Source organism: Rhinolophus sinicus, linkage group LG02 (genome assembly GCF_036562045.2).
Source record: "Rhinolophus sinicus isolate RSC01 linkage group LG02, ASM3656204v1, whole genome shotgun sequence".
Taxonomy (NCBI): Eukaryota; Metazoa; Chordata; class Mammalia; order Chiroptera; family Rhinolophidae; genus Rhinolophus; species Rhinolophus sinicus.
The window spans coordinates 165,801,612-165,826,018 of NC_133752.1; the positions used below are offsets into that span (position 1 = coordinate 165,801,612).

General features: G+C 36.6%; 1 long non-coding RNA gene across 1 annotated transcript in view; it reads right to left on the minus strand.

Annotated features, from left to right (window-relative positions):
- The window catches only part of LOC141568776 (uncharacterized), a 156,340-nt gene that overhangs the window by 123,884 nt on the left and 8,049 nt on the right, over nt 1–24,407 (minus strand). The window contains exon 3 of the long non-coding RNA XR_012491965.1: nt 22,477–22,564. This is a non-coding gene — a long non-coding RNA (uncharacterized LOC141568776). The remainder of the gene's footprint in view (nt 1–22,476; nt 22,565–24,407) is intronic.

Genomic DNA, 24,407 nt, shown 5'->3' on the forward strand with positions numbered 1-24,407 from the left:
TTTAGATTTCTCCACTTACCGAATAGTAAGGGAGAATGGAAATGGAGTGACTAATTCCACTCTCCCCACTGCGCCTGATAAACACTGAAGTTGAGGGCCTTCCAAATGTTGGTTGGGCCTGTGAATTTTTTTCTCCTGTGAAGTGAATGAATGTTCATATATGTTGCTGATTTTTTTTTTTTTTTTTGGCTGGTTGCTCTATCCTTATGATTTAGACACTTAGTTTTTTAATTCATTCTGAACACTGATCATTGTTGGTTCTATGTACTATAGATATCTTCTTTCAGTCTTTTTTTTTTTTTTTTTTTTTTTGTCATAAAGAAACTTTTATCGTAATGCCATAAAATGTATCAATACTCTTCTTTATGATTTGGGCTTTTGGTTCCCTTTTCAAAAGTTAGTCTCTACCCTGAGGTCATATTTGTATGCTAAGCCTGTAGATTTTCTTCTAAATGTTTAAAGGCTTACTCTTTACATTTAGGTATTCATCAATTTGGAATGTATTTTTGAGAATTTAAGAGAGAGAAATGTCATTTTAATTTTCTGTAATGATGGACAAATAAGTATATAATTTCACCATTTATTATTTCATCCTTTCCGTCACTGATACATAATGCCCTTCCTATCATGAACCCTGCTCCCTTTTACACTTGGAACTCTTCCACAGGTCTTTACTTCGGTCCAGTTATCTTCTTGTCTATTCCTATTGCAATACAACGTGGATTTAATGCCACGATTTCATAAAATATTTGTGTGACTGTTAGTGCTAAATTCTTATTCTTTTTTCTTTTTAATCACTGGCTCTTCCTAACCCTTTACCATCCCATAAGAATTTTAGAATAAGTAAATTTCCATTCAAAAAAGTTGGAGTTTTGTTTGGAGTTGCAGTATATTTACTGATTAATTAGGAGATAAAGCACAGTTAAAATATTGGGTATTCACATCCTTATTCATGATCCACTTTATTTAGGTGGATCTTCCTTGATATCTTTAAACAAATTTCCTAAATTTCTTCATTAACTCCAGATATAGATACATATGTAAAGACAGATAGACAAACGTATTCCTAGTTAAATTACTGCTTTCTGAGTGGACACATCTTATATTATTAGTGCTTATCCTTGTTTGTTGAGGGTGTATAGGAACACCACTAGTCCTACGACCTTGCTAAACGCTGTATTTTTCATATAGATTTATTTGGATTCTTTGTCTTTAGCTAATCATAGCGTCTGAGAACACTGACAATTTTGTTTCTCACTCCCAGTCCTCACACCTCCTATTTCTTGTCTCATGTGCTAAGAAGTCCAGCACAACGGAGAACAGCAAATGCCCTCTGAGTGAGGGACAAACTGGATTAAGGGCCAGCTGGTTCTCACTAGGGGTGCTAATCTGTAAGGGGCGTTAAAACTTCAGTCAAATAAATCAAATATACTGTGCCAAAAAACTCAGGTTTCCACAAGCAATTCCTTATTTTATTGGCAAAACGAATATTGGTCCTGCTCCCACCGAAGTGGTGATGCCCTGAATAGAAATTTATTTAAAAAAAAAAAAAAACTGAAAAAAAACCCTTCTTGCAAGCCAACTCTGAAGCTAGTTTGTAGACAGTCACCTGAACTTGGCAGTCACCAGCTGCTAAAGTTCTGAAACAAAATAATGATTGCATAGTGCTACACAATGGGAACAAGTAATTTTCCTCATTACCTAAATTTTGATCACTTTACTGTGCTGCTTCCCAAACATACCTTGTTCAGAAAAGAAAATTGAAGGTGGAATGTAAACCTCAAGAACTAGAATACATTTTGCCTTTTTTAATTCAGTCATTGCAAGCCATTAGTAAACAAATTTATATGTGAATACAATATTTATCAATAGAAAATTGGCATCTCTCCCTCCTCACTATATCAATTTGAAAGAAAATTGTTTAAAGATTATTTTGAAAGGGCAAAAAATTATTAGCTTGCTTAATTCAGGTCCTGAGTGAGGGCCTAACAAAATACCCCTATGAAAAAAAGTATCTGAGCATGATACATCTTTAGAATGTTTTGAGCACCTAAATTCACTATTTTCCAAATAGTACTGTTCGTCAGAAAGTTAAGCATAATTGTATGCACACATATACACACAGAGACAAACTCAATTATGTAAATTTAGAACAGAGTTTATGGACGTTTGTCCATCTGCCTTTTGGGGCCAGAGGGCCCCTTTGATACACGTTTGACATATCTTTGATTTTCCTTCCTCCTTTAATTCACAGCCAAACATTTACATTATTTTGGTTTTTGTTTTTGGACAGTTTTTTGGATCTATGCCAACATCTCATCATTCAGTCCTGCCACTCACTCATTTCACTTTTGCTTGAAGTTTTTCTTTTTCCTGTTTTTCTATCTCCATGTCATGCTTTCTTCAGGTCCTTGCTCATTTTTTTTTTTTCTGTTTTTCTTTTTCCTGTCACTCACTCTGTAGCAGCTCAGAAGCTCTGCAACAGAGTGAAGGAGACACTAACCAAGACTCGTGTGTGTGTGTGTGTGTGTGTGTGTGTGTGTCTGTGTAAATGTAGAGAGAGAGAGAGAGATTTGAAGAACAGAAAGGAGACTTTACTGAGGATAAACAAAGCTAGTGTAATAATAGCTACCAAGTAGGTCTGACATATATATAACAGGTCACAAATTTAGAGCACGCTACTGTGCAAATTGCCAAGTAAAAAGTATACTTTTTCAATTACAGACACAAGAAAGGTTTAAAAACACACACAGAGTGTTTATCAAAGATTAAACTAAAGTAATAACAATTGGGATAAGTATAAATATAATGAGAAGTAAACAAATAGCAGAGGAAATCCCCAGTTGAGCATAATATATACATAGGATCATTTTATTCCTAAGAGAGCAAATATTTATCATCTGACTCCACTTAAAAGTTTATTTGAATACCTGACACAAGTCCCCTACCTCCCATGATGTTCAGAGATACGTATTTGTTCAGAGGACCTTACTGGAACACTCCCAGCTATTGTGAGTATTCACATCAAAAGTGATCACTTCCAAACTGCTCTGCATTTCTTCATTGAAAGCATCTCAAGGATGGAAACAGAGGCAGAAACAGAAGTGCTACCAATTGTACTGCTTTTGCACAGGAACTTCTTTTCTAGTGGAGAGATGCAGACATAAAAACAAGCCAATGCAGTGTAGTTACAGGGCTATGATTGAAGTCTGTAAGGAATGCAGTGTGGCATGGTAGATTGACTGTGCTGGAGGTCTGGGAGTTCTGGGAGATTTTGATATCTCATGAGATATTAGGGTGATTCTGCAAATTGAGGTCTGGAGACACGGGCTGCACAACTGGAAATGAACATGGGCAAGTAGGTAGGGCTCAGTTGGGATATTTATTACTTGCTAAGGAATTTGGAATTTTTCCTGTGTGAAAAGGGAAGCACTTGGAGGCTGATGAGAGGGGGGAGTCAGGAGGCCTAGGTACTACCATGTTTCCCCGAAAATAAGACTAGCCGGACAATCAGCTCTAATGCATCTTTTGGAGCAAAATTTAATATAAGGCCCGGTCTTATTTTACTATAAGACTGGGTATGATATAATATAATGTAATGTAATGTAATGTAATGTAATGTAATGTAATGTAATATCATAATATAATACTGGGTCTTATATTAATTTTTGCTCCAAAAGATGCTTTAGAGATGATTGTCCAGCTAGGTCTTATTTTTGGGGAAACAGGGTAGTACTGACTGTCATCGTAAACTGGATGTGTCCAGATAAAAACTACCTCACTTTGTGGGTTTTGGTTTCTCACATATAAGAAGAGGGGGAGCAGAGAGAGTCTTGAAGTCCTTATCTATTTTGATCCACACTGTTGATAAGAGCTATCATTTATGCACGCTTATGATGTACCAGACACTCCATTTGCTTTGTCTCATTTAATCCTTGAAATAACCCTGAGACAGGTCTGACTATTTCCATTTATTACCAAGCGGTTGAGTAATATGAGCATATTTATAAGTGAAGAACCTAGATTTTAACCTACATGTATTTTCCCAAAGCCAATGTGGTTTTAATAGGACTTTTTTTGTGCTTCCTTAATTCTAAAATGTTTCATAAAATGGGATGTGTAATACAGATATTATTTGAAAGATAGTGGCCAATAAATAAATCTCTATCTTTCATGAGGAGAGATAAGAAGAAACAGGTTGCAAATGCAGTAGAGCCACAGATTCCACTTAAGTATAAGGAGAATTTTTATATAGTGGAGGCTGTTAGTCATGGTTGAGGTTATAGGCATATTTTTCTCTAGATATTTTTCATTAATCAGAATCTCACCTGTCTGAATTACTTAAAGTATTGTTCTGACCAGATGTAAGCAGTTGAATAGGACAGGTACTTATGATTCTTTTTGATTCATGGTCTAATCTTGAAATATCTTACAATAACCAGACATGTTCCCCCACTGGAAGAGATAGAAAGTATTGATCTAACACAGCCTTGAATGATTATAACACCATAACGTATACTATAGGAAATGCTTCATGAAAAATGGAGAGGTAGTTGTTTTAAATCAATTTTTAAATTTTTCTCTCAAATTATTATTGTTATTAGAATATGTGTCTATGCATACATATATATGCTGGAAGGGAAAAAGACCTGTGAAAATTCAAACTTACAATATTCATAAATCAGGAAGTAATTAAATCAGTGTTTCCAAACTTTTAAAGACATTTTGCCCCTTTAGATAAAACTTAGAATTCAATAAACGTGCCTCCCAATATTCTGATCTAAGTGTATTCCCTTCGTGAAAGACTCCTAATATCTCCTAATTGTGCCTCCTAGTCAGTGGGCATTGCTAAGCTTTATTCTTTATAGTTTCTCTTACAAAAACAGTAGTTTTCCTCTTTTAATATAAACATACCATGTGTTTTTAAAATTACATCTATCTGTTCACCTCTTCTAAAAATTCTGATTTGCCATTATAGTCTAACCTATTTCTGGATCTCAATTTTTAAATATATACTCGAGGGCTTTCACATAACCTCTGCCCACTATTCAGGGGAGCTGGGTGAGGACAGAAAAGAAAACCATAAAGCTGAAACGTGAGAAAGAATTTCCAAATAACTAGGCATGAGGATTTCTTTGAAATTGTGAGATGCTCCACAGTAACACAGCTAGTGGTTAACTTTTTAGCCGCCTTAAGTGAAATTCACCTGTCCCCAGTCTTGTTGGTTTCTGCTTTGTGATTATGAGCTGCTTTTTCAAACACATACCTAAAAAACTTTGCCAGACTTCATCTAAATTATACTTGTACTCTTCAGGTAAGTTCATTCAAGCACAGTTGAAATGCTATTCAAAAGGTCTTCAGCATTTCTACATAGAGGAAAGCACCTCTATGAGGACCTGTAACTGTGTACTCAGCTGATATTCCAGATGCATCTATTGCTCTTGAAAACTGTCCTTGAGAAAACAATATGCCAGAAATAAATGCAAACTGCTAGCTTCCCATTATTATAAAAATCAAATTGCTTAGTGTATAATCCCCTCTTAGATACAGTTACACATTTATAAACTCTTGTAAATGAAAAAGAGAAATGATTATGTTTGAAATTTGGTCACTGAAGTTTCTAATGATTTGGTTGATTCCATTTTCCCTTTGCCTCAGCATCTATTGCCTATTGCCAGATATCTTACTCATTGGATGGTTGCCAAAGCATAGAAACCCCTAATAAAGAATGTTAGTGGAGTTATTAAGTTATTACTATTTCTATTACTCCCTCTCTTCTCCTCTTTTCTGCTTTTCTTTCCTCTACTCCCCAAATAGGCACATTGTCTGCAAATGGGCTAATCATCTTGCCCAGCTTTATAATACCATTAAGACACTTTTAAAGCCAACAGAAATAGCAGAGCCTACAGAAAAGTGAGCTACTAACAATGAACATGTAATAGCAACTGCAATGATGATAAATATAATAAAAATATACTCAGAAGTATTGAGGAAGACCTTCACGATTTGAAAAAATAATTCACTTTAATGAGTTAGCAAAGTGAAGAAAGTCAGCTGAACCCTTGTTTTCACCTTCTTGCCACTCTCTGATTGTTTATGTCTATTCCCTTATGTGCAAATGCCTATCAAATTAATATTACAGCTAGAAACTTAGCATCTTCACTTGGATGTTAAAGGAATCTCTAATATTTTTAAGAGCTTTAGTGAGATATAATTCATATATTGTACAATTCATCCACTTAAACAGTATAACTCATTATTTTTTTAGCTCACTAAGAATTAGATTGTATAACCATCACCACAATCTAATGCCATGTTTTCTTCTTCCCCAAAGCAAACTCCATATCAATTAGTAGTCACTTTCCACACTACCCCATAGCCCTAGGCAATCATTAATCTATACTCTGTCTCTGTATAGATTTGCCTATTCTGGAGATTTTATATAAATGGAATCATACAATATATGGTCTTTTATGATTGGCTTCTTTCACTTAGGATAGTGTGCTTAAGGTTCATTTATGGTGTAGCATTTTATTTCTTTTTATGGCTGAATAATATTCTGTTATATGGATAAAACACATTTTGTGTATCTATCAGTTGATAGACATGTGGGTTGTTACTAATTTTTGGCTGTTATAAATAATGCCACTGTGAACATTCAAGTACAAATTTTTGTGTGGACACACATGTGTTTTCATTTCTTTTGGATAAATATTTAGAAATGGATTTATCAGGTCATATGGTAAGTCTATGATTACTATTTTGAGGAACTGCCAACCAAACTGTTTCCCTAGTGGCTACACCATTTTACATTGCCACCTTCAATGTATGAGGGGCCCAATTTCTTCATATCCCTGAGAACACTTGTTATTGCTTGTCTTTTTTATTATAGCCATCTTAGGGGATGTGAGGTAGTATTTCATTATGGTTTTGATTTACATTCCCCTAGTGACTAATTATGATGAGCATCCTTTTATGTGTTTATTGACCATTTGTATATCTTGGAGATATATCAATTTAAATTCTTGGCCCATTTTTTGTTTTAAAATATACTATATATTATTAAACTCTTGAGATATAGAAGGCCTACAGATCAGGAGATACTTCTCATTAAAAAGATAGTTTATTACTCCCAGTTCTCAAGAGGGGGTTTATACCATGCTGGGAGGAGGCACTAGAGGAAGCACGAAGGTCAGTCATAAGGCAGAGAGGAGATAGGAGGTAACTGTGAGCCACAGCCTTTATTGTAATTGCATGGGAAGGAACAGGTTACGTAGGACAAGCAAGTTTAGGGCAGGCTAATTTGAATAATTTCAGCAGGCTCTGGAACATTGGAGCTGTTGTTGGGACTAGAGTGACCTGGGCAGATGAATAGTGGCCTGAAGTGTGCAAGTCTGCCCAAAGGAGGTAGTTGAAGGGAAGGTGCGCACTCTGGATTTATTGGTGTATATTTGAAAATTGCACCCCTAGGAGGAAGAGTCCCAGGTGGCAATGAGAAAGGCCGGTGACTCAGTCATATAATCAAGTTTGTCTAGAATAAGTCATGTCCAGCAAATGCATTTACGGAAGACATTAAAGCATCAAGTTTATAGAAGCTAGAAGTATAGTTAATAAAATTTTTAATTGGGTTATCTGTCTTTTTATCGTTGTGTTTTTTATATATTCTGTATACAAAACTTGTATCAGATATATAATTTGCAAATATTTTTTCCTATTGGTGGGTTGTTTTTTCATTTTTTTGATGATATAGTTTGCATCAAAGAAGGTTTTAATTTTGATGTAGTCCAATATATTTCTTTATTTTGTCACTTGTGATTTTGGTGTCATATCTAAGAGACCATTACTTAACCCAAGGTTACAAAGAATACTACTTATTTTCTTGAGCTTTATAGTTTTAGCTAATAGATTTAAATCTATTGTACATTTTGAGTTCATTATGGCATATGATATGGGTAGAGGTTGAAACTTATTCTTTGGCACATGGATATCCAGTTTTTCCTGCACCATTTGTTGAAAAGACTGTCCTTTCCCCATTGAATGATTTTGAGACTTTGTTAAAAAGCAATTGACTCTATATGCAAGGGTTGATTTCTGAGATCTCTATTGCATTGGTTTATATTTCCATTCTTATGCTAGTACCATACTGTTTTGATTGCTATAACTTTGTAGTAAGTTTTCAAATCAGAATGTGTGAGTACTCCAATTTTGTGATTTTTTTTCAAGTTTGTTTTGGCAATTCTGGGTTCCTGTCATTTCCATATGAATTTTGGGATCAAACTGTCAATTTTTGCAACAAAGCTGGTTGGATGCTGATAGGCATTGAATCTGCAGATAGATTTGGGGATATTTCCCATTTGTTTAGATTTTCATTAATTTCTTTCCACAATGTTTTGCACTTTAAAGTGTACAAATGCTATACTTCTTTCTTTAAATTTATGTTTGAAATAATTTATTATTTTTGATGTGATGGTAAATGGAATTATTTTCTTCGTGTCATGTTTAGAATGCTATTTGCTAGAGTATAGAAATGTGATTTATTTTTGTATGGTGATCTCGTAGACTTGAACTTGTTTATGAGTTCTGATAGTTTTTTAGTGATTTCCTTAGAATTTTCTGTATATAAGATGATGTCCTCTACAAAGAGAAATTGTTTTACTTTTTCCTTTTCAATGTGGTGCCATTTATTTATTTTTCTTGACTAATTGCCCTGGCTAGAACCTGCAGCACAATATTGAATAAAAGTGTCAAGAGCAGACATTCCTTTTCCTTATAGGAGGGAAGCTTTTCATTTTTCACAAGTATTATTTCAGCTGTGGATTTTTTGTATATGCCTTTATCAGGTTGAGAAGACTTCTCCTATTCTTATTGTGTTAATTGTGGAAGAGTGTTAGGTTTTGTCAAATGATTTTTCTGTATCTACTGAGATGGTTAGGTGTTATTGTACATTATGATACTGTTATGGTGTATTACATCAATTGATTTTTGTACATTGTACCAATCTTTCATTCTGGAATAAATCTCAGTTAGTCATAGTATATACAGGTTTCCTCTGCTATGCAAAAGTAGAGTGTCCCTATGAAATCTTTTGTAAGCTGAAATGACTTAAAGCTAAGAAGCAATTACCATTAGTATGTATGGGAAAACATTTTAGTGTTCCCAGACACAAAAGATAACCTAAATCATACCAAACATGCTTAATAATGTGCAGTTTTATACTAAGCATAACACCCTTACAAGATCGCTTAGATTTTTTTGATATCTTAGGACATATCTTGCTGGTGAATGCACAAAATAAATAGAGATAAAGCACAGATGCTCACAGACACAGTTCAAAGGTATGGTGGCTTATGCTGACATGCTAAGTGTAGTTCCAGGGGAGTATGGCAGTGCCACTCTCACTGCTGGGGGTGCGTGGTACCCCTATAATGGCTCACTACAAAATAAGTGCTGAATGCTGATTTGCTTTGCAGTGTTGTGTTTTTTTTTTTTTGTTTTTTTTCATAAAAGCGATAATTCTCTTCAGATTCCTTTTAGTTAGAACAAACAGGTACTAATGTAGGTCTTTCATGAAAGTAAAGTAGTGTAATGTGAACTTTTGGAAAGTGGGGGGATACCTGTCATTCTTGTTAGATGTTGCTGAATTTGGTTTGCTAGAATTACTATTATTATTTTTTTAGGATTTTGTCTATATTCATAAGGAAATTGGTCTATAGTTTTCTTGTGATATCTTTGTCTGGTTTTGCTATCAGGTTAATACTGATCTCATTGAGTGAATTGAGAAGTATTCCCTTCTCTATTTCTTCAAAGAGTTTCTTTAAATGTTTGGTAGAATTCACCAGTAAAACCATCGGGTCTTGGGAGTTTTTTGGTGTTTTTCTTCTTTTTTTAATTACTGATTCAATCTTATATTTGTTATTGGTATATTCAGGCATTCTATTTCTTCTTGATTTGCTTTAGTAGTCTATGTGTTTCCAGGAATTTGTCCATTTCATCTAAGTTATCTAGTTTGTTGGCATATGATTATTCATAGAAGTCCCTTATAGTCTTTTTTTTTTTTTAATTTCTTAGGAATTGTAGCGATGTCCTTTTTGTCATCCTTGAGTTTACTAATTTGAATCTTTTCTCTTTTTCTCTTCGTCAATGTCACTAAAGGCTTTTTTCAATTTTGTTGATCTTTTCAAAGAACTAACTTTTGATTTTGATATTCACTATTACTTTTTATATTATCTATTTTATTTATTTTAGTCTACCCTTTATTATTTATTTCCTTTTCCATGGTTTAGGTTTAGTTTGTGTTCTTTCTAGTTTCTCAAGGCAGAATAGTATGGTATTGATTTAAGATCTTTTATACTTTTTTTTATTATTGACATTTTTAGCTTTCAGGTTCCCTTTAAGCATTGATTTAGCTGCATTCTATAGATTTTGATATATTGTGCTCTCATTTCAATTCATATCAAAGTATTTTCTAGTTTCTCTTTGATTCTTCTTTGATTCAATTGTTATTTAAGATTGTGTGAATTTCCACATATTTGCAAATACCCCAAATTTCCTTCTGTTATTGATTTCTAATTTTAGTCTATTCTTGTTAGAGTGCATCCTGTGTATGATTTCAATCCTTTTACATTCATTGAGGCTTGTTTTATAACCTACCATATGGTCTATCTTGGAGAATATCCCATGTGCAATTAAGAAGAATATGTGTTCTGCTGTTGTTAGGTGGAGTGCTCTATAGATGTTTGATAGATTTAGTTGGTTTATAGTTGTTCAAGTCTTCAGTTTCCTTGTTGATCTTCTGCTTAGTTGTTTTAGCCATTTATTGAAAGCAAGGCATTAAAGTTCCCTACTGTTATTGTTGCTTCATGTATTTTGTAGCTCTTATTTTAAACGTGTTTGTGTTTATATAGTTGCTAGGTCTTCCTAATGGATTAAGCCTTTTATCATTATGAATTGGCCCTCCTTACCTCAAGTAACATTTTTGTTTGTTTGTCTTAAATATAAGGTCATCACCCTTATGTAAATATAAATAACTTATATGTTAAAGGTCATGTATAAGTTCATTTTCCCAGTTAGATTTTAATTCTGTACTGTGATATATGTATGGTTTGCAGAGTGCTAGCACAGATCAGGTTTACTGTTTTCCCCACATGTTCAGTTAGGGAGTAATAGGTTCTTTCTCTGGTCTTCTTTGAGAGGGAACAGCCTTGAGTACTAACATAGTCTTTCAGATTGACAAGAATGAGTGTGATTTTATTTTTAATCCTGGATTTCTAGGAGTCACCCCATGACTAGAGTATGGTTTAGTCAGTGTTTGCCAGAAATTTTGCTTAAGACATATGTGCCAGTGAGGCTTCTGTGTTAATGAGGCTGTGTGTGGCTTGGGGAAAACTTTCAAGTATCCTCCATATCCTGCTCCTCCATAACCTTCTCAACCTCCAGAGTTGACTCCAAGAGGGCTCTTCTTGGTTGTTGATTGTGCTGATTCTCTCTATTAAACTTTTGGCTGGTCTACTGTTTTACTAGTATCATGGAGCTCTTAGCTTTCTCTTAATTATGCTCTCCCTATCTGTCCACTGTTAGACAATGCCTTTAGGCATAGATTATCCTTGCTATGTTCCCAATAAAGTTGGTTCCCTTCTGTACAGCTGTGAAATCCTCAGTCCTATGGCTTGCCTTTTCTGCTGGGCAGAATCCTTGTAGCACTGCATCAGTGGTAGGAAAAGGAGGCATGCTTTTACTGGAGTGACACTCTTACCCTCTGAATGGGCCTTGGGGTAGTGGCTTTCCCTTAGTTTTATTGGCTTGCCTCTCCTAGCAAGCTGAGATAGAGGAAAATTGGATCTAGTATTTCACCCTGCTACACCTGGAGAAGTACTTCTATTTTATGTGTGGGGATTGGGAGGGGAAGTGTGAGCCAGTCTTCTGCTATACCTGCCTAGAACAGACCTCTTCAACACCAGGTTGGGGTAGAAGTTGGGGAGACAAAATTCTGTTCACCTGACCCTCCTAGTTTAAAACTGTAGCTCCTGACTTGGAGATGGTTGGGTAGGTAGCCCATATTCTTCACTGTACCTGCCTAGAGTACAATGCCTGGAGTAGTGCTTCCCTAGTTTAGAACTGGGGAAAGTTGTGAAAGGAGTAGCCATGACTCAAATGCCACAGACTCTTGTTTTTCTCATAGAAAACTAGTACATTATCTTAAATGATAGTTAATCTTTCATTGTATGCCCTTATAACAATCTCCAGAGGCTCTTAATTTTTTCTTTTTTGAATTTTTTGACAAGTTAAATTGTTGTTTGTTTTCCTGGGGGTAGGTTCTATCATCCATGTCCTTAGTAGATTTAAAGGGAGATTCCAATCTCCACCACTACCTTACTTGGTGTAAGTCCTCATCAGCTCCTTCTTAAATATTGCAATAGCTTCTTTAGTAATAATAGTAGAAGATTAAACTATTTCAATAAAGAAATCCTTAAATGCAATGCATCAGAGAATGTATTTCTGCTATCTTTTTCTTATTCTTTCTGCGGCTGTGTTGAATCTACTTACACACTCATTGAAGGAAATCTTCACCTGTGTTATTGTATTTTCATCTATAGCGGTTTGATTGATTTTTAGAAATATTTTCTATCTCTAAGCTGAAATAATTTACCTCATGTAGTTTCCCCCCATCTTTTCCATTAAGGCATTTAAAATATTAGCTGAAGTTATTTTAAATTTTCTGTCTTGATAGTTTCAACACCTGTATCATGTCTGAATCTGGTTCAAATTAAAGAGATTGCTTTGTCTTTTGCCACTGTGTTATTTTGCTTGACTTTTTATGTGGCTTACGTTTTGTTTTGTTGCTGCTGTTATTTTTGAAATTTGAATGTCATATTTAGACAGCAGAGGCTAAGGTTTTATGGCTGCAATTTAGGCATGTTCCTGGTTCTAGGCCATTAGTGTGAGATTTAGTCTGTTTTTTCAGAGTTGAGCAGGACTTGGGATTTGTTACTGCTGTAGTTATTGTAAGTTTACCACTGATTTCAAATTTCTCCATCATTATTTTGTGTGTAGAGTGGGAGCTGGTTTGCCAAAGAGTTTTTCTCAACATCGATTCCAATCTTAGTTTTAGGTGTCTCCTTTATTCTATCACATTCTATGTTTCTCCTTTATTCTTCATGCTCTTTTCCCTCCGACATCAGTGCATTGCTGTTACTTGTTACTCTAAATGTGTTAGCCTGGCAGTAGGGGAAAGTATAGAGCTATTCTCTAGTTTTCTGATTATGTATCAGTCTTAGGAAGCACTCTTTCCCTGGACTTGGGTTATATGGCTTTCTCAGTGCTCCTGCCCTCTTCTCAGCTTTACTTCTTGGCACAGCATATATTTTGCCACTACCCCCAGAGAAGAGGGCTTTTTTCTGTTGCCCTCCCCCAGATGCAATGAGTTGTTCTTTAAGCTTATGAAGAGTTAAGTTGTATTTTTAGAGCATACCTCTACAAGTCAGAAATAGCTCATTTTAACTAGAAGTCCATTATAATCACATATCTGGTCTCCTTTATTCCCACCAAGAATAAAAACACAACCTAGCCAACTCATCGTTGGAATGAGATTTTAACAGTGCCCTAAGGGGGCTATTATCTGTTGCCCTTCTCACAGCACTTTAACACTTTTGTTCAATAAAGTAGATAGGGGAGAAAGATCATGGGTGGCAATGTTCATCTTTCTCACAGTGTAAGCTGTTTCCCTCTTCCCACAGCACTGTAAGTGATGCTTTCTCTGGACTCTTTTTGCCCTCATACATCTGTGTCCCCTAGGAGTTCTATTCTCTTAGCTCACACTCAGATTTACCAATTTCTTTAAAATTTTATCTAAATCCTTCTTAGTTCTGCTCTGTGGCATCTGCCTCAAGTAAGGTAGTGTTAACATCACGTCTCTCTTTGCATACACTTGTCTTCTTTGGATTTCAGGTTAGTTGCTTGTCCTATGACCTTTTCTCTATAAGTAGTTTAAGAAAAGATGTGAATTTGAAGATTGCCCAGTTTTTTGTTTTGTTTTGTTTAATAAGGGTGAAAGTCGTTTTCTTTCCAGCTTTCTCCATTCTAAACAGAAGCAGGAAATCTATGATTTTAATGTTGTAGTATGGAGAATAAATATGGCATGACTGGAAAATGTGTATAAGAAAACCAGGGAGTGAATCTCTAGTAGTTGAGAGGTGAGCTGAGGATTACTTAGACTAAGGTGGTGACAGTGGAGATGGAGATAAATGGACCTACTCAAGAGATAGGAAAGAAGTAAAATGAACATGTTTGATTGTAGATTAGCTGTGATAGGGGAGGAAGATGGAGATAATTGTTTAAAATGGCTATTAACTTTCTGGTTAATAAGACAAGATAATGGAAAGACAGGGAACACTAGTAGAGGATTTTCAGAGCGGATGGAGAGTCTGATTTTATATATATGGAATTTGAGGTGATTTTGAGGCAGTCAATTGAAGACCTTGAATAGACTCCTGTATATAATGATGTAGAGTTCAGAGATGTCTGATCTACTGAAATATAATTGAAAACCATTTCCTTATAGGTCCAAATAAAAGCCATGGTTCATTGAAGCTTTAGAAACAACATAAAATGAGGGCTTAGGACAGAGATTTAAGAAACTCCTTTAAAGAATGCCTCACTTGTTCTCAGTGTTGCAGTTATATCAACCCTGTTTTAGTTCGTGGACTGCAGTAGGCTTTTCTCCACTTCCAGGACTTTACATATGTTTTCTTTGTGGGACCGTTGTTTCTAATTTCTATCAATTCCCCTTTCCCACCCCGAAATATTTTCACTAACTTCTGTCAGGCTACAATGCTTAGTTTAAAGTTTCCTTCTACCAGGAAGCTTTTCTTCACTGTCTCAAAATCAGTTGGTCCCATTCCAGAGTATTTTAGGTTCCTATTACATGCCCCCACCTGTACTTTTCCTTCATGACATTTTTCACCTTAAGTTTTTGTTCAGCATTTATCTCCTCCCAGACTATAAACTTCATGATTACATGGATTTATATCTATCCTGCTCAACAATAAATTTGTTGCCTTGGACCGTGCCTAGCTCATAACAGTCATTCAATAAATATTTGAATAAGTGAGTTCCTATATGACCATATTTTATCCTACCTATTGTTCGCCTGAAGTAGTATGCTAGCTCTCATCTTATAATAATGAATGATTCCTGAGCTATTATAATGGAGGTTGAAATGGCATCTTTTAACAATTGGTCATGAACTCACTTAAACATAGAAGAAAGAACTGAAAATTGGGAGATAGAGAAGACAACAATAGATGATATATATTACTGTTATGATTTTCTGCTTGGGGGAAAACTAGAATTTTGATAGTAAGGAAGTTAGATATGTAGTGAAAAATGAAGTCCTTCCCCCAATTAATATCCCTGTGCCTCTCTCTCTCCCGCCCCCCCCCCGTGTGTGTGTGTGTGTGTGTGTGTGTGTGTGTGTGTGTGCACGTGTGTTTCTCTCAACATGACTCTTCTCAACTCTTTCCTACTTAAAGTGTTTGTATCCTGGAGAAAAAGAAGAAATAAATCTGGAGGGTTGTTAATATATTACCTGTATATTTTTTTCTCATTACTTTAATCTAATTGTATTAATCATAATCAGTGCTTCTGCTTGGAGCCAGCAATTATTATGGGCTTATTTTTGTCAATACTTGCTGTTAGTCTTGTTTTGCATCCCATCCTCTTTGCTAATAAGAGAAGAGTGTAAAATACTAAAGTAATAAGTTATAACAAGGTGTGTAATTATTGTACAATAACCTTTCTCAAGGTGCAAAAAAAGACATTGAACAAAGGGCAAGATACTTGGGAATCCTTGCTGTGCAGTTATTATAACCTAGCTGTGCAGCAGTTATATCACTTTTGTGAAGATTTAAAAAATTATAACATAAATTCTTTTGTAAAAAAAGAAAGAAAAACACTGGGAAGAACTATAAAGAAAATGCCAGTTTATGAAATAAGTTTTACTATTTTTAACTTCATTCTAGTTAGTATTGCAGTAGATGATAATTTCCTTGCCTGTTGGAGACTAGTCTTTAAAAAATGTCTTCCAAAATTAGGTGAAATGTTACAACAAAACTTACTTTTCTTGAGCAAAGATTTGAAATGATGGTTTATGAAAAGTGCTTATTAAACAAAATAGAAATACAAAGTTAAAACTTTAAATCTCTTAGAGACACCAGCATTCAAATTTCTCAGAGCAGAAACTGAACAGCTTATAAGGCTGTCAGTTTGAAACATAAAGAACCCTAAATTAAACTAAATATGACTCTATGGCTTAATATCTATATTTAACTGGTTGTAGGTGGTTCAGTGGGGGAGGCAGTCTATTGGTGCTGGAATATCTTTAGACTTATATTGTCTTTTTGCTACCCTAAAGAACATTATTCCAACTATGGGTCTTTCAGACTCAAAGATTTTAGAGGTATGCGAGAAGCTTTTACTGAATGAGTGGTGAAACTTTCTGTAATTGCTAATGATATAAGCATAGGAGTTTGTCTTATGCATCTTTCCATTCCCTAATCATAAGGCAATACTACATAAATTGTAAGAGCTTAAAAATACTTATTGAATCAACTAAATATACTGTGATGAAATTATTTGGAGAAGTTAAATTTTAATGACTTATGTCATGATGAAAAGGAAAGTTTGGTAAGGTACTTAGATAAAATTAAGGTAAGACAGACAAAATGAGATAAGATCTTGAAAGTTATTGAGATTTTAGGGTTATTGGCAGCTTCTATAAAACATACAGACTATTGTTGAATAGCTATTTTCATCATAAATTTGTTTGAAAACAATGACTTACAAAATACAGATTCCAGGATGCAACAAATTAAGATGTATAAGGAAAAAGTTATGGAAATTACATGGAGATAACATAATTTTTGAGAAATATGTCATTCTGGATATTCTATAAAGCCAGGGAGTATCTTAGAGATAGCATCTATGATAAATCCACTAAAGCTCACGATTATCAGATCTGACTCAATTTGAAGTTGCATTTTGTTGTTTACCAAGACAGTGTAAACAAGTATTCAGTAAGTCCACTGAAGATATTACTAGTAGATATATAACAATAAAGGAGAGGAAAAAACAGAATCTTGAATCTGAGTCTAATTCAATAAGTACAAACTACTTCCTGTTTTATGATGGAAGAATTTCAACTTAATTAAATCTGTCATCTGGTAGCTATTAAGTTGGTGCAAAACTAATTGCTGTTTTAAAGGTTAAAAATAATTGCAAAAACCGCAATTACTTTTGCACCAACCTAATAACTGGTCCTTGCAATACAGTTCCGTAATGGAGTCAGATAGGTCCCTGATGCTGGGAAGATAGGCATTCAGTATTGGCAGCAGCCAGGTTAGACTCATTTAATGCTATGAACTGAATGTTTGTGTCCTCCCCAAATTCATATTCTGAGGCCCTAATCTTTGATTTGGTGGAGTTTGGATGTGAGGTCTTTGGGAGGTAATTGGATTTGGATGAGGCCATGGGAGTAGAGCCCCTTGGATGGGATTGGTACTCATATAAGGGGATGAAGAGACCAAAGTTCTGTCTTGACCATGTGAAGATGCAGTGAGAAGAAGGCAATCTACAAACCAGAAGTCAATTCTCATCAGAACCCGACCATGCTGGTACCCTGATCTCAGACTTCCAGTCTCCAGAAGAGACTATGAGAAATAAATTGTTGTTTAAGCTACTTAATCTATGGTATTTTGTTACAGTGGCCTGAGCAAACCAAGAGAATTAAAGAGGTCCAGGTTGTTTGTTCAGTAATAGCCTCTGTCCCTCCCACCACGAGCCGCTTGTTCATTAACCCATTGATCACACACTGAGTTAACTAGAAAAAGCACTTCCACAAAAGCAATACACTCATTCATAGAGTAGACCATCTGTCTGCCTGACGATTAAAAATATCTTCAGCAATAGAGGTCTTTTGTTGAGCAGTCACATGAGATATGACTATTCTCAGGCTCTGGTCCCATTTTTAGAACATCTTCTACATACAGAATAAAAACTTAGCCAGACTGTCAGTCATTATCCAGAATCACTATAGAACCTGACCTCAGTTTATTCTTCCTTCTTTTCAAAGAGAAGAAATCTTCCCCACTGGGAAGATTTCACAGTCTTGCTGAATGGGGCTGTATACCACAGCAGTCCACTTCAGCTTGTGCTAACATATCAAGAAAAGCTAATAAACTAGACTTGAGCTTTCTTCACTCCCAAACAACAGATCATAGGAAACTCTCCAGAAAACCATATAAATTAAAGAAGAGAAAGCAATGTAGCACTAGGAAAACTGAGGGGCTGAGTAATCAGCTCATGCATCTAACTTTTACCTTCTGGGTCAGCTGATTACTTTTCCACCATGGACACTATTTCCATTTTGCTGCTCTTGTATGTATTCAATTTCATAGTCAAGAAGGAATGGTTATCCCAAGCTCATGCTGGTAGCTTGTCAAAGACTATGAAGGAGCTAAAGTTTTACACTGCTTGTGGCTGAGAAGTTAGTCTGCCAGTTTCATATAGATGCTGACAGAAGGCACAAGACTCCTGGGTCAGGACTTTATTGCTCACGACATAGTAAGTAGACTGTTTACATCAGTTTGATGTTTGTATCAATCTCAAGGGGAAGATATGGAGATAGTCCTGAATGGGTGCTGTACACACAGTGGATATGTTTCACAGAGGTAAGCAAATGAATGTCTGCCACAAAAGCAGTACGATCCTGAGGGTACACATGGTACTCCTCCTGGGGGGAAAAATGTTTACAAGTGTTGGGGCATTCAGTGAGACTTATATTAGTTGGTGGTTCAGGTTGGCAGTACCTTCTGTGTGACTTCTTATCTGGCTAGAGAGTCCTATGATTCCTAGTTCATTTTGAATAACTGGGTCCTGTACTCATTGAAGGCACTGCCTGAGGGGAGCTAGTCCAATCTGTCTTATTTGTCCATGATACCAACTAGATGGCATTAATCTACCCTGTTAAATGACTGCAAATGAGAGTGGGGTCAACGTCTGTAGGTGTTGATGGGTGTTTTGGGGAGGCCCAGGAGCTCAGACCATCCCCTGCTGCCACTGATAGAATTTAAGGTAAGGTTAAAGAGAGTAGCAAACAAACCATGGTCAAAACCATGGACCAAAGTAAGGTACGGCAGACCCAGCAGTCAGTTCATTTTAAGGCACTTGCAACAATTTGAAAGAGCTACTCCAGGGTGTTGTCTTTCTGGAGGAAGACACCAAGATCATCAGTACCTCTCCCTTTTTCATATTTGCCAGGATATAAGGTGGCCCCTTCTCAGGTTCCAGGTTCTCCCTCCCTCACTACAAATCAGTTTGTTCCATTTCAGGAACTATAACTTCATTTCCCACCCCCACCCCCCCCAGCCATGCTTTACTTGTATCCAGTCTCTTCATCTCAAAGTGTCAGGTATTCAAGAGCACTTGTACAAAACTTAACCACAATTAAGCTTGATTCTCATAGGCCGTCTTCTGGACAGGCTGCCACCTAGAGGATGTATCAACCAGGTTAGACTGGGATTAGGGAAAAGAAAGGTTCATCATTGCAATAATGTTTAAGATGGAATCCTGAGTTTTTAAATTAAATCTGTTTGACTTCCAACAACTTTCATTCTGAAAATCATGTAGAAGCAGGTGAAAGAGGTTTATCCCCTTCTAGGGATACCAGCATTCAATGACCAAATTCAATTGCTAAGGTGTAGGGCCTAGGTGAAGAGGAGCTAAGGGAAGTAGTTTTGTGATAAAAAGGCACATCATTAATGGTCTGGAAAACCAAAACTGTGACTCAGAGTAATTTCAAAGGCTTTTATGGTGTTTCTGGAGTCAGCTGATCAGTAGCCTGAAAACTGGTCAACCCAGATATTTAGGAGAGTCTTTGAGAATCAAGGTCTACACTGGTTAGATTTAGTTTCATGTGGAGGAGGTTAAACTTTCCCCCAAGGGAATAGATGGCACTTTTTCATGAAAAACAGATTCCACTGGTGTCTGTTGAATATATCATTCCCATTGACAAACATGCTTTTTGAGCTCTTCCTACCTTGTTAGTCACTGATTCCAAATTAAGCCACCCAAAGATGGGATGTCAAGTCAGAGAGTCACAAGACCTCCGTGGGCCAGATATTAAGTTTTGATAAGAGTTTAGTAGAAAACTCATAGCTGCTTATCCAAAGGTGTGCACCTGGTAGATATGTCAGGGAGGCCACAAGTTTAAAACCCCAGTGCTGCCTCGAGGTGGAGGCTGCCTTTCTTTGCTAGAGGATCCAATAGGCAAAAGCGTCAGTTACAGAGATTTGTACCATTTTCAATACCCAAGGGGTCCAATAAGGTGCTGAACTTCCTGTTTTGATGATGAGGGGCCAAAGAAACAGCAGTTGTTCTTTGGCTGATGAATGGACTGAGCACTGTGAACCCACGTTTATACTCCCAGGATTTACTCTCGGTAAACTGACTTTTCTTAGGGTTTATCAGTGACCCCTGTTAGCAGAAGCATGATAACATCCTAGTCAGGGCTATTGAGACTGAGATTTCTGACTTGCCAGAAGAAAAGATGCGATCTTTATAGTGAAAGCTTGAATATCAGAGGAAAGAATAATACTCATATTCAATCCTGAAGCCCTTCTTGTGGCAAGTGGCTGTAGAGTATCTCCCACTAGCACTTCTCTACCTGCAGCTCTTCCCAGATTGGGATAATCTCCTTTGGTACTTACATGACAAGGAAGTACAAGCATAGAACACATCAATTTATAGAAGCAATACAAACAGTACTTTGAATTGGCCAAATGGCTCCACTCAATACATCTTGTTAGCTTGTCTCCTCCACTGTGATCCCTGCCTAAAACCCATCAGTGGGATCTGGGCACCCCTTCTTCCCTGGTCTATGTAGAATGAAGATGGTTCTTGTTTCTAATAGAACCATAGCCATAGATCATGAAGTCCTCCCTCTCTCCAATGTCCCTCAGCATATTCAGAAAGTAGCTGAGGTTGGGATCTAGTGAGAGGGAGAGAATGAGGGAACAGGAGTGGAGAGATGGAGATAAAGATAGAGATAGAGATAGAGATAGAGATAGAGATAGCGATAGAGATGATAGAGATAGAGATACAGACTTCATGAAAGCATGATATTTAATTTTGGTGACAGTAAGTAAGGCACTTCTGGTTTTGAGCATCGTGGCTCAACCAAATGAATTTCTAATGCTTTTTTGCCCAAATCTCTATATTAGACTTAGAGACTCCTTACCTCTTCCTCCTGCCTGGAGGAGAGTGAACAACAACAAATGTACCACTGAGGCAGCTTGTTTCTTTTCTACATCCTGGCCTTCAGCCTCACTGAGAGGCAAGATAATAGGAGACACTTACTTGCCCATCTCATCCACCTCTTAGGTGACAGCATTTGTTACTGGAGCCTAGGAAGGCTTCTCAGACACCCCCAACCCAGTCCACAAAGAGCCCTTGTCCTTTCCTCTTCCTGAAAGCCATGTCCCTGTCAGCATCCCACCCTTGTCACCAAAACTGTCATGAACTTTAAAGGGTCTGAGTTTTTACTCTTTGGACAAGCTAACAAGTTAGCCTGCTATAGTTTCATAGATGCTGGCAGAAGACATACTGTGCTTCCCCGAAAATAAGACCTAGCTGAACCATCAGCTCTAATGCGATTTTGGAGCAAAAATTAATATAAGACATTATATTATATTATATTATATTATACTCAGTCTTATATTATAGGAAAATAAGACTGGGTCTTATATTAATTTTTGCTCCAAAAGACACATTAGAACTGATGATCCGGCTAGGTCTTATTTTCGGGGAAACACAGTATGATTTCTGGGTTAGAGATGAAGGACTTTATTACTCATGGCAGACAAAGCATCGTGTTTGTATTTGTTCCCTTTGCCTCCAAAATTCCAAGGGCACCCGTGGATGCTACACACACAGATTTGTGTCACAGCTGAGGACTCCTGCACTTAGGAAACCCCAATCTTTTAAAGGGGTAATTAGCAAATGTGCCCAACATTTGCACTGAAGGGACACATAATTTTATCTTCCCAGGCTGTTTTCTATACAAACATTCTTAAAAAGATAGTCCAGTACTTAGACCTGAAAACAAGATGTGCAGAAACACAAGTGACCTGCAGAGATTTGTTTTCCAACACATTTTCAACAGATATTCCATGTTAAGGATTCAGTCTCTATCAGAGATCGGTACCAAGTCAAATCATTAGCTATTTCCCAAAAGGAGAACAAACGCTTGACAAAGACGAAAGGATTTCATTCTAAAACCCTAAAGAATTCTGCTATGATTCTTCTATACAGGCTTGTTACAAGCCCCATATAACCTGCCCTAGACCCCACAGAAGGCAGGATACAAACCCCCTCCCCCAATGATGCCTACGTCCTCATCCCCAAAATTGTGAATATTGCCCTTACCTGGCAAATGGGAATTACGGTTGCGGATGGAATCAAGGTTGATCATCAGCTGACTTCTGCTTCTTCAGTGTCTGGTGTTCGAAGGACACTGTGGTATAAAAGAAAAAATATGGGCTTTGGATCAGACAAACTAGGGTTTAGAATTCTGATTCTACAGTTTGGACTGGTTATTTAACCAAATTCTCAATGCATTCATGTGAATAATAAGGATGAGAAGACCTACATCACAGAAACATGATATTTAAATGAGCTAATACTGTCAGGGAAGATGCTCAAGAGATGTTAATTTCCAACTTTATACCCTTATGTGTAGGGATGACTAGATACCCGATCTACACCTTAACTCAAAGAACTTAGCAATTATATTAGTTTGCTAGGTCCGATGTAATCAATTACCACAAACCGAATGGCTTACATAATAGAAATGTATTGCCTCATACTTCTACAGTCTAGAAATCCAACATCAAGGTATCAACAGAATTGGTTCCCTCTGAGGGCTGTGTGGAGAATCTATTCCATGCCGCTTGCCTATCTCCTGGTGATGTGCTGGCAATCTTTGACATTCTTTCACTTGTAACGACATCATCTCGATCTCCACCTTCATCTTCACACGGTGTTCTCCCTGTGTGCATGTCTGTATCCAAATTCCTGCCCACCTTTGTTTTCTTTTTTATAAGGACACCAGTCCTATTAAATTAGGAGCCTGCACTACTCCAATATGACTTCATCTTAACTTACATCTGCAATGACCCTATTTACAAATAAGGTCACATTCTGAGGTACTGGGGGTTTGGACTCCAATGTATGAATTTTGAGGTACACAATTCAACCCATAATTGTATTCTAAGCTATCTCCACTAGTGACAGCTCTTTCAAAATAGGGAGTTAACGTTAGTAATTGTCAATCCCATATCATTTCCTTCCACTAAAGGGTACAGGTTTGTCAGGTTGTCAGGTAATGATGTCTAAGATAATAATCTACATGATATGTATAATGAAAGCAATAACTGAAACATTTCTTTAGTTAAACATCATATAATCGTCTTCTCATAACATGGCAGTGTAACCAGAGAAGGTCAAATCATTATTAATGACAGAACCTCTGTAATTCAGGGAGTTTTAATACTTGTTATCAGACAAAGTCAAACTACATTGTTTGATTTTCATATTATAAGACCATATTTTTGGGGCTCTGATTAATAGTGGTAAATAGTATATACATTACACATTGATTACCATTTTTAAGTGGCTTTGTAGACAACTTTGCTTTAAGATTAGTACTGGAGATAGTTCAGTCTTGTGTTTGAAGAGAGCTCTGGCACAAATAGTGTTCTGGGTATCTCTGTAGAAAACCTAGGCTCTGTCTTGAATTGTTTCTCTTCCTCACTTTTCTTTTGCCGTAGTCATTAGTTTAAAAAAACCTGCTGAAAAACTACTATGTGTAAAACACAATACTATATTATGTGCTAGAAATACAAAGCTCTACTATTAAGCACCTCACAGTTTAGTAAAAGGAAATACAGTAATAAATCAATAATTATAATATGACACTTCCACTTCTGATCAAGATGAAGTAACAGGAATTTAATCTCCTGCTGAAACAACTTGCAGAGAACAAATCCTGTAAGTCAATGGTTCTTAAGACATTAGACATCAGGCAACTAAGGAGAGTGATTTCTGAGAGATGAGAAGTAAACCACGTGATCTGTGATTGGCCCAGTTTACTGCCTGGAGAGAGTTTCCATGATACAGGGTAGAGAAACCAAGTCAGAGGTCAGTGGACTCTTTGAGTTGAGGAGAGCTGAGAGTTCTGGGAGACCAAGAAGGCAGCGTTCTCATGGCAGACTACAGGAAAGAAGAATGCTGCACTGAGAGAGGCCTGGAGACCCAGGACAGTCCCCTCCGATCTTCAGCTGAGTATTGATCAGTTC